Source organism: Schistocerca cancellata, unplaced genomic scaffold, assembly GCF_023864275.1.
Source record: "Schistocerca cancellata isolate TAMUIC-IGC-003103 unplaced genomic scaffold, iqSchCanc2.1 HiC_scaffold_1164, whole genome shotgun sequence".
Classification (NCBI taxonomy): Eukaryota; Metazoa; Arthropoda; class Insecta; order Orthoptera; family Acrididae; genus Schistocerca; species Schistocerca cancellata.
Genome location: NW_026047163.1, coordinates 58,747 through 72,837, shown reverse-complemented (window position 1 = coordinate 72,837; position 14,091 = coordinate 58,747). Strand labels below are relative to the sequence as shown.

At 52.8% G+C, this 14,091-nt stretch overlaps 31 non-coding genes across 31 annotated transcripts; 9 read left to right on the top strand and 22 right to left on the bottom strand.

The window, feature by feature from the left end:
• Positions 1–28: 28 nt before the first annotated feature.
• On the bottom strand, positions 29–120 carry Trnai-uau (transfer RNA isoleucine (anticodon UAU)). The gene is given in 2 exon segments: positions 29–64; positions 83–120. It is a non-coding gene; the product is annotated as a tRNA-Ile (tRNA).
• A 377-nt stretch (positions 121–497) lies between these two features.
• Positions 498–570, top strand: Trnar-acg (transfer RNA arginine (anticodon ACG)). Its single transcript has one exon. It is a non-coding gene; the product is annotated as a tRNA-Arg (tRNA).
• Positions 571–1,168: 598 nt separating this feature from the next.
• Positions 1,169–1,240, bottom strand: Trnad-guc (transfer RNA aspartic acid (anticodon GUC)). Its single transcript has one exon. It is a non-coding gene; the product is annotated as a tRNA-Asp (tRNA).
• A 285-nt stretch (positions 1,241–1,525) lies between these two features.
• Trnai-uau (transfer RNA isoleucine (anticodon UAU)) lies at positions 1,526–1,617 on the bottom strand. The gene is given in 2 exon segments: positions 1,526–1,561; positions 1,580–1,617. It is a non-coding gene; the product is annotated as a tRNA-Ile (tRNA).
• A 377-nt stretch (positions 1,618–1,994) lies between these two features.
• Positions 1,995–2,067, top strand: Trnar-acg (transfer RNA arginine (anticodon ACG)). Its single transcript has one exon. It is a non-coding gene; the product is annotated as a tRNA-Arg (tRNA).
• A 598-nt stretch (positions 2,068–2,665) lies between these two features.
• Trnad-guc (transfer RNA aspartic acid (anticodon GUC)) lies at positions 2,666–2,737 on the bottom strand. Its single transcript has one exon. It is a non-coding gene; the product is annotated as a tRNA-Asp (tRNA).
• A 285-nt stretch (positions 2,738–3,022) lies between these two features.
• Trnai-uau (transfer RNA isoleucine (anticodon UAU)) lies at positions 3,023–3,114 on the bottom strand. The gene is given in 2 exon segments: positions 3,023–3,058; positions 3,077–3,114. It is a non-coding gene; the product is annotated as a tRNA-Ile (tRNA).
• Positions 3,115–3,491: 377 nt separating this feature from the next.
• Positions 3,492–3,564, top strand: Trnar-acg (transfer RNA arginine (anticodon ACG)). Its single transcript has one exon. It is a non-coding gene; the product is annotated as a tRNA-Arg (tRNA).
• Positions 3,565–4,162: 598 nt separating this feature from the next.
• On the bottom strand, positions 4,163–4,234 carry Trnad-guc (transfer RNA aspartic acid (anticodon GUC)). Its single transcript has one exon. It is a non-coding gene; the product is annotated as a tRNA-Asp (tRNA).
• A 285-nt stretch (positions 4,235–4,519) lies between these two features.
• On the bottom strand, positions 4,520–4,611 carry Trnai-uau (transfer RNA isoleucine (anticodon UAU)). The gene is given in 2 exon segments: positions 4,520–4,555; positions 4,574–4,611. It is a non-coding gene; the product is annotated as a tRNA-Ile (tRNA).
• Positions 4,612–4,988: 377 nt separating this feature from the next.
• On the top strand, positions 4,989–5,061 carry Trnar-acg (transfer RNA arginine (anticodon ACG)). The gene has a single exon. It is a non-coding gene; the product is annotated as a tRNA-Arg (tRNA).
• Positions 5,062–5,659: 598 nt separating this feature from the next.
• Trnad-guc (transfer RNA aspartic acid (anticodon GUC)) lies at positions 5,660–5,731 on the bottom strand. The gene has a single exon. It is a non-coding gene; the product is annotated as a tRNA-Asp (tRNA).
• A 107-nt stretch (positions 5,732–5,838) lies between these two features.
• On the bottom strand, positions 5,839–5,910 carry Trnad-guc (transfer RNA aspartic acid (anticodon GUC)). Its single transcript has one exon. It is a non-coding gene; the product is annotated as a tRNA-Asp (tRNA).
• Positions 5,911–6,194: 284 nt separating this feature from the next.
• Positions 6,195–6,286, bottom strand: Trnai-uau (transfer RNA isoleucine (anticodon UAU)). Its single transcript is given in 2 exon segments — positions 6,195–6,230; positions 6,249–6,286. It is a non-coding gene; the product is annotated as a tRNA-Ile (tRNA).
• Positions 6,287–6,663: 377 nt separating this feature from the next.
• Positions 6,664–6,736, top strand: Trnar-acg (transfer RNA arginine (anticodon ACG)). The gene has a single exon. It is a non-coding gene; the product is annotated as a tRNA-Arg (tRNA).
• A 598-nt stretch (positions 6,737–7,334) lies between these two features.
• On the bottom strand, positions 7,335–7,406 carry Trnad-guc (transfer RNA aspartic acid (anticodon GUC)). Its single transcript has one exon. It is a non-coding gene; the product is annotated as a tRNA-Asp (tRNA).
• Positions 7,407–7,691: 285 nt separating this feature from the next.
• On the bottom strand, positions 7,692–7,783 carry Trnai-uau (transfer RNA isoleucine (anticodon UAU)). The gene is given in 2 exon segments: positions 7,692–7,727; positions 7,746–7,783. It is a non-coding gene; the product is annotated as a tRNA-Ile (tRNA).
• A 377-nt stretch (positions 7,784–8,160) lies between these two features.
• On the top strand, positions 8,161–8,233 carry Trnar-acg (transfer RNA arginine (anticodon ACG)). The gene has a single exon. It is a non-coding gene; the product is annotated as a tRNA-Arg (tRNA).
• A 598-nt stretch (positions 8,234–8,831) lies between these two features.
• Trnad-guc (transfer RNA aspartic acid (anticodon GUC)) lies at positions 8,832–8,903 on the bottom strand. The gene has a single exon. It is a non-coding gene; the product is annotated as a tRNA-Asp (tRNA).
• A 107-nt stretch (positions 8,904–9,010) lies between these two features.
• Positions 9,011–9,082, bottom strand: Trnad-guc (transfer RNA aspartic acid (anticodon GUC)). Its single transcript has one exon. It is a non-coding gene; the product is annotated as a tRNA-Asp (tRNA).
• Positions 9,083–9,366: 284 nt separating this feature from the next.
• Positions 9,367–9,458, bottom strand: Trnai-uau (transfer RNA isoleucine (anticodon UAU)). The gene is given in 2 exon segments: positions 9,367–9,402; positions 9,421–9,458. It is a non-coding gene; the product is annotated as a tRNA-Ile (tRNA).
• Positions 9,459–9,835: 377 nt separating this feature from the next.
• Trnar-acg (transfer RNA arginine (anticodon ACG)) lies at positions 9,836–9,908 on the top strand. Its single transcript has one exon. It is a non-coding gene; the product is annotated as a tRNA-Arg (tRNA).
• A 598-nt stretch (positions 9,909–10,506) lies between these two features.
• On the bottom strand, positions 10,507–10,578 carry Trnad-guc (transfer RNA aspartic acid (anticodon GUC)). The gene has a single exon. It is a non-coding gene; the product is annotated as a tRNA-Asp (tRNA).
• A 107-nt stretch (positions 10,579–10,685) lies between these two features.
• Trnad-guc (transfer RNA aspartic acid (anticodon GUC)) lies at positions 10,686–10,757 on the bottom strand. Its single transcript has one exon. It is a non-coding gene; the product is annotated as a tRNA-Asp (tRNA).
• Positions 10,758–11,041: 284 nt separating this feature from the next.
• Positions 11,042–11,133, bottom strand: Trnai-uau (transfer RNA isoleucine (anticodon UAU)). The gene is given in 2 exon segments: positions 11,042–11,077; positions 11,096–11,133. It is a non-coding gene; the product is annotated as a tRNA-Ile (tRNA).
• Positions 11,134–11,510: 377 nt separating this feature from the next.
• Positions 11,511–11,583, top strand: Trnar-acg (transfer RNA arginine (anticodon ACG)). Its single transcript has one exon. It is a non-coding gene; the product is annotated as a tRNA-Arg (tRNA).
• A 598-nt stretch (positions 11,584–12,181) lies between these two features.
• Trnad-guc (transfer RNA aspartic acid (anticodon GUC)) lies at positions 12,182–12,253 on the bottom strand. The gene has a single exon. It is a non-coding gene; the product is annotated as a tRNA-Asp (tRNA).
• Positions 12,254–12,538: 285 nt separating this feature from the next.
• Trnai-uau (transfer RNA isoleucine (anticodon UAU)) lies at positions 12,539–12,630 on the bottom strand. The gene is given in 2 exon segments: positions 12,539–12,574; positions 12,593–12,630. It is a non-coding gene; the product is annotated as a tRNA-Ile (tRNA).
• A 377-nt stretch (positions 12,631–13,007) lies between these two features.
• On the top strand, positions 13,008–13,080 carry Trnar-acg (transfer RNA arginine (anticodon ACG)). Its single transcript has one exon. It is a non-coding gene; the product is annotated as a tRNA-Arg (tRNA).
• Positions 13,081–13,678: 598 nt separating this feature from the next.
• Positions 13,679–13,750, bottom strand: Trnad-guc (transfer RNA aspartic acid (anticodon GUC)). The gene has a single exon. It is a non-coding gene; the product is annotated as a tRNA-Asp (tRNA).
• A 107-nt stretch (positions 13,751–13,857) lies between these two features.
• On the bottom strand, positions 13,858–13,929 carry Trnad-guc (transfer RNA aspartic acid (anticodon GUC)). The gene has a single exon. It is a non-coding gene; the product is annotated as a tRNA-Asp (tRNA).
• Between the last annotated feature and the right edge of the window lie 162 nt (positions 13,930–14,091).

Below are 14,091 nucleotides of genomic sequence, written 5' to 3'. Positions count from 1 at the left end.
TCAGAGACTGTGCCACGAAATAAAAATATGCCCCAGGAGAGGCTCGAACTCACAACCCCGGCATTGCGCACGGCTACTGCCTTATAAGTACCGTGCGCTAACCAATTGCGCCACTGGGGCTACAACACAGGGCCCTCAGTCAGTGGTATTCACTTTGCTGGAAACTAGTGGTGGCCACAGAAACATATGTTCGCCACCTGGTGCCATACTGCGACTTTTGCACCTGACTACGAATGGTTCGTGCTATTCTTGCTTCATATGCTACGCTTACATGCACATCAACCGGCTCTCGTCGTCGAGAAAACATGCGAAAAAGCGCGCCTTGCCTTCTGCTACCTGTCGAACAGCGAGAGCAGATGCGTGGCAAGCTCTAAGTTCTGCAGGCGCACTGCGGCCACGCAGCTGGACGAGAGGTACCTTCCTTGGGAGCTTGCTGAGCCGTGGAGAACACATTTCTTAGCGAATTGCACTTGTCTCGTAGACAAAATGCTGCCGGTGGCCCTGTGGCGCAACGGATAACGCGTCTGACTACGGATCAGAAGATTCCAGGTTCGAATCTTGGCAGGGTCGGCATTTTGTTAGTTTCCGACGAGTAGCTGGGCAGTGGATTTCGTATGTCGCCGCATCGTGGAGTGCTTTGTTACTCCTGTGCTTCTCGCAGCTGCATGTCGGGGCGATCGTGGTAAATATCGCTGCCTGCAAGCGTCAGCGTAGCGTCAGTCGAGCAAAGTCGAGACAAGTCAAGCTGAGAGCTGTAGGAGATGTTACGCAATCACATGTAGGCGTGTGAAAGCGACGCAGACAACACTGCCCAGGTGTGAGACGTGATGTGACGAAGAGCCAGTACTCTCCCACACAGCAGAGTGGCGCAGTGGAAGCGTGCTGGGCCCATAACCCAGAGGTCCGTGGATTGAAACCACGCTCTGCTAAAAATATTACTTTTGCAGACTGTGTCCAGCTCGATTACTACGCCCAGAGCGTCGGCTGGGGTGCTTTGATTCAGCCTCAGTAGCAAACCCTGATGTGTGAAGAATGCAAGAACCACTTCCTAAGATGTAGCATTTTTTTTTAGATTTTGCACCAACTACACTCCTTGATCGCAAACTTTATGCTCTTCCGATCCCCATACGCGCAACTCTCGAACAGGTTTGTGAGATAAAAATCGCATCTCCCCGGCGGGGAATCGAACCCCGGTCTCCCGCGTGACAGGCGGGGATACTAACCACTATACTACCGAGGATGCACTGTAGACAGCTGCCTGTGTGGGAGACACATGTTGCTAGTACCTGCAAACGTCCTACACTAAGTTCGGCGAGTGATAGTGCAGCAATTAAAAATCGGATGTCTCTCCCCGGCGGGGAATCGAACCCCGGTCTCCCGGGTGACAGGAGGGGATACTAACCACTATACTACCGAGGAAGACGCAGCTACCGTATCGAATGCACGATTATATTCCTCAAATAGCTGATACATCTCAAACGTAGCCTCCTGTTGCTGTCAGAGACTGTGCCACGAAATAAAAATATGCCCCAGGAGAGGCTCGAACTCACAACCCCGGCATTGCGCACGGCTACTGCCTTATAAGTACCGTGCGCTAACCAATTGCGCCACTGGGGCTACAACACAGGGCCCTCAGTCAGTGGTATTCACTTTGCTGGAAACTAGTGGTGGCCACAGAAACATATGTTCGCCACCTGGTGCCATACTGCGACTTTTGCACCTGACTACGAATGGTTCGTGCTATTCTTGCTTCATATGCTACGCTTACATGCACATCAACCGGCTCTCGTCGTCGAGAAAACATGCGAAAAAGCGCGCCTTGCCTTCTGCTACCTGTCGAACAGCGAGAGCAGATGCGTGGCAAGCTCTAAGTTCTGCAGGCGCACTGCGGCCACGCAGCTGGACGAGAGGTACCTTCCTTGGGAGCTTGCTGAGCCGTGGAGAACACATTTCTTAGCGAATTGCACTTGTCTCGTAGACAAAATGCTGCCGGTGGCCCTGTGGCGCAACGGATAACGCGTCTGACTACGGATCAGAAGATTCCAGGTTCGAATCTTGGCAGGGTCGGCATTTTGTTAGTTTCCGACGAGTAGCTGGGCAGTGGATTTCGTATGTCGCCGCATCGTGGAGTGCTTTGTTACTCCTGTGCTTCTCGCAGCTGCATGTCGGGGCGATCGTGGTAAATATCGCTGCCTGCAAGCGTCAGCGTAGCGTCAGTCGAGCAAAGTCGAGACAAGTCAAGCTGAGAGCTGTAGGAGATGTTACGCAATCACATGTAGGCGTGTGAAAGCGACGCAGACAACACTGCCCAGGTGTGAGACGTGATGTGACGAAGAGCCAGTACTCTCCCACACAGCAGAGTGGCGCAGTGGAAGCGTGCTGGGCCCATAACCCAGAGGTCCGTGGATTGAAACCACGCTCTGCTAAAAATATTACTTTTGCAGACTGTGTCCAGCTCGATTACTACGCCCAGAGCGTCGGCTGGGGTGCTTTGATTCAGCCTCAGTAGCAAACCCTGATGTGTGAAGAATGCAAGAACCACTTCCTAAGATGTAGCATTTTTTTTTAGATTTTGCACCAACTACACTCCTTGATCGCAAACTTTATGCTCTTCCGATCCCCATACGCGCAACTCTCGAACAGGTTTGTGAGATAAAAATCGCATCTCCCCGGCGGGGAATCGAACCCCGGTCTCCCGCGTGACAGGCGGGGATACTAACCACTATACTACCGAGGATGCACTGTAGACAGCTGCCTGTGTGGGAGACACATGTTGCTAGTACCTGCAAACGTCCTACACTAAGTTCGGCGAGTGATAGTGCAGCAATTAAAAATCGGATGTCTCTCCCCGGCGGGGAATCGAACCCCGGTCTCCCGGGTGACAGGAGGGGATACTAACCACTATACTACCGAGGAAGACGCAGCTACCGTATCGAATGCACGATTATATTCCTCAAATAGCTGATACATCTCAAACGTAGCCTCCTGTTGCTGTCAGAGACTGTGCCACGAAATAAAAATATGCCCCAGGAGAGGCTCGAACTCACAACCCCGGCATTGCGCACGGCTACTGCCTTATAAGTACCGTGCGCTAACCAATTGCGCCACTGGGGCTACAACACAGGGCCCTCAGTCAGTGGTATTCACTTTGCTGGAAACTAGTGGTGGCCACAGAAACATATGTTCGCCACCTGGTGCCATACTGCGACTTTTGCACCTGACTACGAATGGTTCGTGCTATTCTTGCTTCATATGCTACGCTTACATGCACATCAACCGGCTCTCGTCGTCGAGAAAACATGCGAAAAAGCGCGCCTTGCCTTCTGCTACCTGTCGAACAGCGAGAGCAGATGCGTGGCAAGCTCTAAGTTCTGCAGGCGCACTGCGGCCACGCAGCTGGACGAGAGGTACCTTCCTTGGGAGCTTGCTGAGCCGTGGAGAACACATTTCTTAGCGAATTGCACTTGTCTCGTAGACAAAATGCTGCCGGTGGCCCTGTGGCGCAACGGATAACGCGTCTGACTACGGATCAGAAGATTCCAGGTTCGAATCTTGGCAGGGTCGGCATTTTGTTAGTTTCCGACGAGTAGCTGGGCAGTGGATTTCGTATGTCGCCGCATCGTGGAGTGCTTTGTTACTCCTGTGCTTCTCGCAGCTGCATGTCGGGGCGATCGTGGTAAATATCGCTGCCTGCAAGCGTCAGCGTAGCGTCAGTCGAGCAAAGTCGAGACAAGTCAAGCTGAGAGCTGTAGGAGATGTTACGCAATCACATGTAGGCGTGTGAAAGCGACGCAGACAACACTGCCCAGGTGTGAGACGTGATGTGACGAAGAGCCAGTACTCTCCCACACAGCAGAGTGGCGCAGTGGAAGCGTGCTGGGCCCATAACCCAGAGGTCCGTGGATTGAAACCACGCTCTGCTAAAAATATTACTTTTGCAGACTGTGTCCAGCTCGATTACTACGCCCAGAGCGTCGGCTGGGGTGCTTTGATTCAGCCTCAGTAGCAAACCCTGATGTGTGAAGAATGCAAGAACCACTTCCTAAGATGTAGCATTTTTTTTTAGATTTTGCACCAACTACACTCCTTGATCGCAAACTTTATGCTCTTCCGATCCCCATACGCGCAACTCTCGAACAGGTTTGTGAGATAAAAATCGCATCTCCCCGGCGGGGAATCGAACCCCGGTCTCCCGCGTGACAGGCGGGGATACTAACCACTATACTACCGAGGATGCACTGTAGACAGCTGCCTGTGTGGGAGACACATGTTGCTAGTACCTGCAAACGTCCTACACTAAGTTCGGCGAGTGATAGTGCAGCAATTAAAAATCGGATGTCTCTCCCCGGCGGGGAATCGAACCCCGGTCTCCCGGGTGACAGGAGGGGATACTAACCACTATACTACCGAGGAAGACGCAGCTACCGTATCGAATGCACGATTATATTCCTCAAATAGCTGATACATCTCAAACGTAGCCTCCTGTTGCTGTCAGAGACTGTGCCACGAAATAAAAATATGCCCCAGGAGAGGCTCGAACTCACAACCCCGGCATTGCGCACGGCTACTGCCTTATAAGTACCGTGCGCTAACCAATTGCGCCACTGGGGCTACAACACAGGGCCCTCAGTCAGTGGTATTCACTTTGCTGGAAACTAGTGGTGGCCACAGAAACATATGTTCGCCACCTGGTGCCATACTGCGACTTTTGCACCTGACTACGAATGGTTCGTGCTATTCTTGCTTCATATGCTACGCTTACATGCACATCAACCGGCTCTCGTCGTCGAGAAAACATGCGAAAAAGCGCGCCTTGCCTTCTGCTACCTGTCGAACAGCGAGAGCAGATGCGTGGCAAGCTCTAAGTTCTGCAGGCGCACTGCGGCCACGCAGCTGGACGAGAGGTACCTTCCTTGGGAGCTTGCTGAGCCGTGGAGAACACATTTCTTAGCGAATTGCACTTGTCTCGTAGACAAAATGCTGCCGGTGGCCCTGTGGCGCAACGGATAACGCGTCTGACTACGGATCAGAAGATTCCAGGTTCGAATCTTGGCAGGGTCGGCATTTTGTTAGTTTCCGACGAGTAGCTGGGCAGTGGATTTCGTATGTCGCCGCATCGTGGAGTGCTTTGTTACTCCTGTGCTTCTCGCAGCTGCATGTCGGGGCGATCGTGGTAAATATCGCTGCCTGCAAGCGTCAGCGTAGCGTCAGTCGAGCAAAGTCGAGACAAGTCAAGCTGAGAGCTGTAGGAGATGTTACGCAATCACATGTAGGCGTGTGAAAGCGACGCAGACAACACTGCCCAGGTGTGAGACGTGATGTGACGAAGAGCCAGTACTCTCCCACACAGCAGAGTGGCGCAGTGGAAGCGTGCTGGGCCCATAACCCAGCGGTCCGTGGATCGAAACCACGCTCTGCTAAAAATATTTCTTTTGCAGACTGTGTCCAGCTCGATTACTACGCCCAGAGCGTCGGCTGGGGTGCTTTGATTCAGCCTCAGTAGCAAACCCTGATGTGTGAAGAATGCAAGGACCACTTCCTAAGATGTGGCATTTTTTTTTAGATTTTGCACCAACTACACTCCTTGATCGCAAACTTTATGCTCTTCCGATCCCCATACGCGCAACTCTCGAACAGGTTTGTGAGATAAAAATCGCATCTCCCCGGCGGGGAATCGAACCCCGGTCTCCCGCGTGACAGGCGGGGATACTAACCACTATACTACCGAGGATGCACTGTAGACAGCTGCCTGTGTGGGAGACACATGTTGCTAGTACCTGCAAACGTCCTACACTAAGTTCGGCGAGTGATAGTGCAGCAATTAAAAATCGGATGTCTCTCCCCGGCGGGGAATCGAACCCCGGTCTCCCGGGTGACAGGCGGGGATACTAACCACTATACTACCGAGGATGCGCTGTAGGCAGCTGCCTGTGTGGGAGCCACATGTTGCTAGTACCTGCAAACGTCCTACACTAAGACGGCGAGTGATAGTGCAGCAATTAAAAATCGGATGTCTCTCCCCGGCGGGGAATCGAACCCCGGTCTCCCGGGTGACAGGAGGGGATACTAACCACTATACTACCGAGGAAGACGCAGCTACCGTATCGAATGCACGATTATATTCCTCAAATAGCTGATACATCTCAAACGTAGCCTCCTGTTGCTGTCAGAGACTGTGCCACGAAATAAAAATATGCCCCAGGAGAGGCTCGAACTCACAACCCCGGCATTGCGCACGGCTACTGCCTTATAAGTACCGTGCGCTAACCAATTGCGCCACTGGGGCTACAACACAGGGCCCTCAGTCAGTGGTATTCACTTTGCTGGAAACTAGTGGTGGCCACAGAAACATATGTTCGCCACCTGGTGCCATACTGCGACTTTTGCACCTGACTACGAATGGTTCGTGCTATTCTTGCTTCATATGCTACGCTTACATGCACATCAACCGGCTCTCGTCGTCGAGAAAACATGCGAAAAAGCGCGCCTTGCCTTCTGCTACCTGTCGAACAGCGAGAGCAGATGCGTGGCAAGCTCTAAGTTCTGCAGGCGCACTGCGGCCACGCAGCTGGACGAGAGGTACCTTCCTTGGGAGCTTGCTGAGCCGTGGAGAACACATTTCTTAGCGAATAACACTTGTCTCGTAGACAAAATGCTGCCGGTGGCCCTGTGGCGCAACGGATAACGCGTCTGACTACGGATCAGAAGATTCCAGGTTCGAATCTTGGCAGGGTCGGCATTTTGTTAGTTTCCGACGAGTAGCTGGGCAGTGGATTTCGTATGTCGCCGCATCGTGGAGTGCTTTGTTACTCCTGTGCTTCTCGCAGCTGCATGTCGGGGCGATCGTGGTAAATATCGCTGCCTGCAAGCGTCAGCGTAGCGTCAGTCGAGCAAAGTCGAGACAAGTCAAGCTGAGAGCTGTAGGAGATGTTACGCAATCACATGTAGGCGTGTGAAAGCGACGCAGACAACACTGCCCAGGTGTGAGACGTGATGTGACGAAGAGCCAGTACTCTCCCACACAGCAGAGTGGCGCAGTGGAAGCGTGCTGGGCCCATAACCCAGAGGTCCGTGGATTGAAACCACGCTCTGCTAAAAATATTACTTTTGCAGACTGTGTCCAGCTCGATTACTACGCCCAGAGCGTCGGCTGGGGTGCTTTGATTCAGCCTCAGTAGCAAACCCTGATGTGTGAAGAATGCAAGAACCACTTCCTAAGATGTAGCATTTTTTTTTAGATTTTGCACCAACTACACTCCTTGATCGCAAACTTTATGCTCTTCCGATCCCCATACGCGCAACTCTCGAACAGGTTTGTGAGATAAAAATCGCATCTCCCCGGCGGGGAATCGAACCCCGGTCTCCCGCGTGACAGGCGGGGATACTAACCACTATACTACCGAGGATGCACTGTAGACAGCTGCCTGTGTGGGAGACACATGTTGCTAGTACCTGCAAACGTCCTACACTAAGTTCGGCGAGTGATAGTGCAGCAATTAAAAATCGGATGTCTCTCCCCGGCGGGGAATCGAACCCCGGTCTCCCGGGTGACAGGAGGGGATACTAACCACTATACTACCGAGGAAGACGCAGCTACCGTATCGAATGCACGATTATATTCCTCAAATAGCTGATACATCTCAAACGTAGCCTCCTGTTGCTGTCAGAGACTGTGCCATGAAATAAAAATATGCCCCAGGAGAGGCTCGAACTCACAACCCCGGCATTGCGCACGGCTACTGCCTTATAAGTACCGTGCGCTAACCAATTGCGCCACTGGGGCTACAACACAGGGCCCTCAGTCAGTGGTATTCACTTTGCTGGAAACTAGTGGTGGCCACAGAAACATATGTTCGCCACCTGGTGCCATACTGCGACTTTTGCACCTGACTACGAATGGTTCGTGCTATTCTTGCTTCATATGCTACGCTTACATGCACATCAACCGGCTCTCGTCGTCGAGAAAACATGCGAAAAAGCGCGCCTTGCCTTCTGCTACCTGTCGAACAGCGAGAGCAGATGCGTGGCAAGCTCTAAGTTCTGCAGGCGCACTGCGGCCACGCAGCTGGACGAGAGGTACCTTCCTTGGGAGCTTGCTGAGCCGTGGAGAACACATTTCTTAGCGAATTGCACTTGTCTCGTAGACAAAATGCTGCCGGTGGCCCTGTGGCGCAACGGATAACGCGTCTGACTACGGATCAGAAGATTCCAGGTTCGAATCTTGGCAGGGTCGGCATTTTGTTAGTTTCCGACGAGTAGCTGGGCAGTGGATTTCGTATGTCGCCGCATCGTGGAGTGCTTTGTTACTCCTGTGCTTCTCGCAGCTGCATGTCGGGGCGATCGTGGTAAATATCGCTGCCTGCAAGCGTCAGCGTAGCGTCAGTCGAGCAAAGTCGAGACAAGTCAAGCTGAGAGCTGTAGGAGATGTTACGCAATCACATGTAGGCGTGTGAAAGCGACGCAGACAACACTGCCCAGGTGTGAGACGTGATGTGACGAAGAGCCAGTACTCTCCCACACAGCAGAGTGGCGCAGTGGAAGCGTGCTGGGCCCATAACCCAGCGGTCCGTGGATCGAAACCACGCTCTGCTAAAAATATTTCTTTTGCAGACTGTGTCCAGCTCGATTACTACGCCCAGAGCGTCGGCTGGGGTGCTTTGATTCAGCCTCAGTAGCAAACCCTGATGTGTGAAGAATGCAAGGACCACTTCCTAAGATGTGGCATTTTTTTTTAGATTTTGCACCAACTACACTCCTTGATCGCAAACTTTATGCTCTTCCGATCCCCATACGCGCAACTCTCGAACAGGTTTGTGAGATAAAAATCGCATCTCCCCGGCGGGGAATCGAACCCCGGTCTCCCGCGTGACAGGCGGGGATACTAACCACTATACTACCGAGGATGCACTGTAGACAGCTGCCTGTGTGGGAGACACATGTTGCTAGTACCTGCAAACGTCCTACACTAAGTTCGGCGAGTGATAGTGCAGCAATTAAAAATCGGATGTCTCTCCCCGGCGGGGAATCGAACCCCGGTCTCCCGGGTGACAGGCGGGGATACTAACCACTATACTACCGAGGATGCGCTGTAGGCAGCTGCCTGTGTGGGAGACACATGTTGCTAGTACCTGCAAACGTCCTACACTAAGACGGCGAGTGATAGTGCAGCAATTAAAAATCGGATGTCTCTCCCCGGCGGGGAATCGAACCCCGGTCTCCCGGGTGACAGGAGGGGATACTAACCACTATACTACCGAGGAAGACGCAGCTACCGTATCGAATGCACGATTATATTCCTCAAATAGCTGATACATCTCAAACGTAGCCTCCTGTTGCTGTCAGAGACTGTGCCACGAAATAAAAATATGCCCCAGGAGAGGCTCGAACTCACAACCCCGGCATTGCGCACGGCTACTGCCTTATAAGTACCGTGCGCTAACCAATTGCGCCACTGGGGCTACAACACAGGGCCCTCAGTCAGTGGTATTCACTTTGCTGGAAACTAGTGGTGGCCACAGAAACATATGTTCGCCACCTGGTGCCATACTGCGACTTTTGCACCTGACTACGAATGGTTCGTGCTATTCTTGCTTCATATGCTACGCTTACATGCACATCAACCGGCTCTCGTCGTCGAGAAAACATGCGAAAAAGCGCGCCTTGCCTTCTGCTACCTGTCGAACAGCGAGAGCAGATGCGTGGCAAGCTCTAAGTTCTGCAGGCGCACTGCGGCCACGCAGCTGGACGAGAGGTACCTTCCTTGGGAGCTTGCTGAGCCGTGGAGAACACATTTCTTAGCGAATAACACTTGTCTCGTAGACAAAATGCTGCCGGTGGCCCTGTGGCGCAACGGATAACGCGTCTGACTACGGATCAGAAGATTCCAGGTTCGAATCTTGGCAGGGTCGGCATTTTGTTAGTTTCCGACGAGTAGCTGGGCAGTGGATTTCGTATGTCGCCGCATCGTGGAGTGCTTTGTTACTCCTGTGCTTCTCGCAGCTGCATGTCGGGGCGATCGTGGTAAATATCGCTGCCTGCAAGCGTCAGCGTAGCGTCAGTCGAGCAAAGTCGAGACAAGTCAAGCTGAGAGCTGTAGGAGATGTTACGCAATCACATGTAGGCGTGTGAAAGCGACGCAGACAACACTGCCCAGGTGTGAGACGTGATGTGACGAAGAGCCAGTACTCTCCCACACAGCAGAGTGGCGCAGTGGAAGCGTGCTGGGCCCATAACCCAGCGGTCCGTGGATCGAAACCACGCTCTGCTAAAAATATTTCTTTTGCAGACTGTGTCCAGCTCGATTACTACGCCCAGAGCGTCGGCTGGGGTGCTTTGATTCAGCCTCAGTAGCAAACCCTGATGTGTGAAGAATGCAAGGACCACTTCCTAAGATGTGGCATTTTTTTTTAGATTTTGCACCAACTACACTCCTTGATCGCAAACTTTATGCTCTTCCGATCCCCATACGCGCAACTCTCGAACAGGTTTGTGAGATAAAAATCGCATCTCCCCGGCGGGGAATCGAACCCCGGTCTCCCGCGTGACAGGCGGGGATACTAACCACTATACTACCGAGGATGCACTGTAGACAGCTGCCTGTGTGGGAGACACATGTTGCTAGTACCTGCAAACGTCCTACACTAAGTTCGGCGAGTGATAGTGCAGCAATTAAAAATCGGATGTCTCTCCCCGGCGGGGAATCGAACCCCGGTCTCCCGGGTGACAGGCGGGGATACTAACCACTATACTACCGAGGATGCGCTGTAGGCAGCTGCCTGTGTGGGAGACACATGTTGCTAGTACCTGCAAACGTCCTACACTAAGACGGCGAGTGATAGTGCAGCAATTAAAAATCGGATGTCTCTCCCCGGCGGGGAATCGAACCCCGGTCTCCCGGGTGACAGGAGGGGATACTAACCACTATACTACCGAGGAAGACGCAGCTACCGTATCGAATGCACGATTATATTCCTCAAATAGCTGATACATCTCAAACGTAGCCTCCTGTTGCTGTCAGAGACTGTGCCACGAAATAAAAATATGCCCCAGGAGAGGCTCGAACTCACAACCCCGGCATTGCGCACGGCTACTGCCTTATAAGTACCGTGCGCTAACCAATTGCGCCACTGGGGCTACAACACAGGGCCCTCAGTCAGTGGTATTCACTTTGCTGGAAACTAGTGGTGGCCACAGAAACATATGTTCGCCACCTGGTGCCATACTGCGACTTTTGCACCTGACTACGAATGGTTCGTGCTATTCTTGCTTCATATGCTACGCTTACATGCACATCAACCGGCTCTCGTCGTCGAGAAAACATGCGAAAAAGCGCGCCTTGCCTTCTGCTACCTGTCGAACAGCGAGAGCAGATGCGTGGCAAGCTCTAAGTTCTGCAGGCGCACTGCGGCCACGCAGCTGGACGAGAGGTACCTTCCTTGGGAGCTTGCTGAGCCGTGGAGAACACATTTCTTAGCGAATTGCACTTGTCTCGTAGACAAAACGCTGCCGGTGGCCCTGTGGCGCAACGGATAACGCGTCTGACTACGGATCAGAAGATTCCAGGTTCGAATCTTGGCAGGGTCGGCATTTTGTTAGTTTCCGACGAGTAGCTGGGCAGTGGATTTCGTATGTCGCCGCATCGTGGAGTGCTTTGTTACTCCTGTGCTTCTCGCAGCTGCATGTCGGGGCGATCGTGGTAAATATCGCTGCCTGCAAGCGTCAGCGTAGCGTCAGTCGAGCAAAGTCGAGACAAGTCAAGCTGAGAGCTGTAGGAGATGTTACGCAATCACATGTAGGCGTGTGAAAGCGACGCAGACAACACTGCCCAGGTGTGAGACGTGATGTGACGAAGAGCCAGTACTCTCCCACACAGCAGAGTGGCGCAGTGGAAGCGTGCTGGGCCCATAACCCAGAGGTCCGTGGATTGAAACCACGCTCTGCTAAAAATATTACTTTTGCAGACTGTGTCCAGCTCGATTACTACGCCCAGAGCGTCGGCTGGGGTGCTTTGATTCAGCCTCAGTAGCAAACCCTGATGTGTGAAGAATGCAAGAACCACTTCCTAAGATGTAGCATTTTTTTTTAGATTTTGCACCAACTACACTCCTTGATCGCAAACTTTATGCTCTTCCGATCCCCATACGCGCAACTCTCGAACAGGTTTGTGAGATAAAAATCGCATGTCCCCGGCGGGGAATCGAACCCCGGTCTCCCGCGTGACAGGCGGGGATACTAACCACTATACTACCGAGGATGCACTGTAGACAGCTGCCTGTGTGGGAGACACATGTTGCTAGTACCTGCAAACGTCCTACACTAAGTTCGGCGAGTGATAGTGCAGCAATTAAAAATCGGATGTCTCTCCCCGGCGGGGAATCGAACCCCGGTCTCCCGGGTGACAGGAGGGGATACTAACCACTATACTACCGAGGAAGACGCAGCTACCGTATCGAATGCACGATTATATTCCTCAAATAGCTGATACATCTCAAACGTAGCCTCCTGTTGCTGTCAGAGACTGTGCCACGAAATAAAAATATGCCCCAGGAGAGGCTCGAACTCACAACCCCGGCATTGCGCACGGCTACTGCCTTATAAGTACCGTGCGCTAACCAATTGCGCCACTGGGGCTACAACACAGGGCCCTCAGTCAGTGGTATTCACTTTGCTGGAAACTAGTGGTGGCCACAGAAACATATGTTCGCCACCTGGTGCCATACTGCGACTTTTGCACCTGACTACGAATGGTTCGTGCTATTCTTGCTTCATATGCTACGCTTACATGCACATCAACCGGCTCTCGTCGTCGAGAAAACATGCGAAAAAGCGCGCCTTGCCTTCTGCTACCTGTCGAACAGCGAGAGCAGATGCGTGGCAAGCTCTAAGTTCTGCAGGCGCACTGCGGCCACGCAGCTGGACGAGAGGTACCTTCCTTGGGAGCTTGCTGAGCCGTGGAGAACACATTTCTTAGCGAATTGCACTTGTCTCGTAGACAAAATGCTGCCGGTGGCCCTGTGGCGCAACGGATAACGCGTCTGACTACGGATCAGAAGATTCCAGGTTCGAATCTTGGCAGGGTCGGCATTTTGTTAGTTTCCGACGAGTAGCTGGGCAGTGGATTTCGTATGTCGCCGCATCGTGGAGTGCTTTGTTACTCCTGTGCTTCTCGCAGCTGCATGTCGGGGCGATCGTGGTAAATATCGCTGCCTGCAAGCGTCAGCGTAGCGTCAGTCGAGCAAAGTCGAGACAAGTCAAGCTGAGAGCTGTAGGAGATGTTACGCAATCACATGTAGGCGTGTGAAAGCGACGCAGACAACACTGCCCAGGTGTGAGACGTGATGTGACGAAGAGCCAGTACTCTCCCACACAGCAGAGTGGCGCAGTGGAAGCGTGCTGGGCCCATAACCCAGCGGTCCGTGGATCGAAACCACGCTCTGCTAAAAATATTTCTTTTGCAGACTGTGTCCAGCTCGATTACTACGCCCAGAGCGTCGGCTGGGGTGCTTTGATTCAGCCTCAGTAGCAAACCCTGATGTGTGAAGAATGCAAGGACCACTTCCTAAGATGTGGCATTTTTTTTTAGATTTTGCACCAACTACACTCCTTGATCGCAAACTTTATGCTCTTCCGATCCCCATACGCGCAACTCTCGAACAGGTTTGTGAGATAAAAATCGCATCTCCCCGGCGGGGAATCGAACCCCGGTCTCCCGCGTGACAGGCGGGGATACTAACCACTATACTACCGAGGATGCACTGTAGACAGCTGCCTGTGTGGGAGACACATGTTGCTAGTACCTGCAAACGTCCTACACTAAGTTCGGCGAGTGATAGTGCAGCAATTAAAAATCGGATGTCTCTCCCCGGCGGGGAATCGAACCCCGGTCTCCCGGGTGACAGGCGGGGATACTAACCACTATACTACCGAGGATGCGCTGTAGGCAGCTGCCTGTGTGGGAGACACATGTTGCTAGTACCTGCAAACGTCCTACACTAAGACGGCGAGTGATAGTGCAGCAATTAAAAATCGGATGTCTCTCCCCGGCGGGGAATCGAACCCCGGTCTCCCGGGTGACAGGAGGGGATACTAACC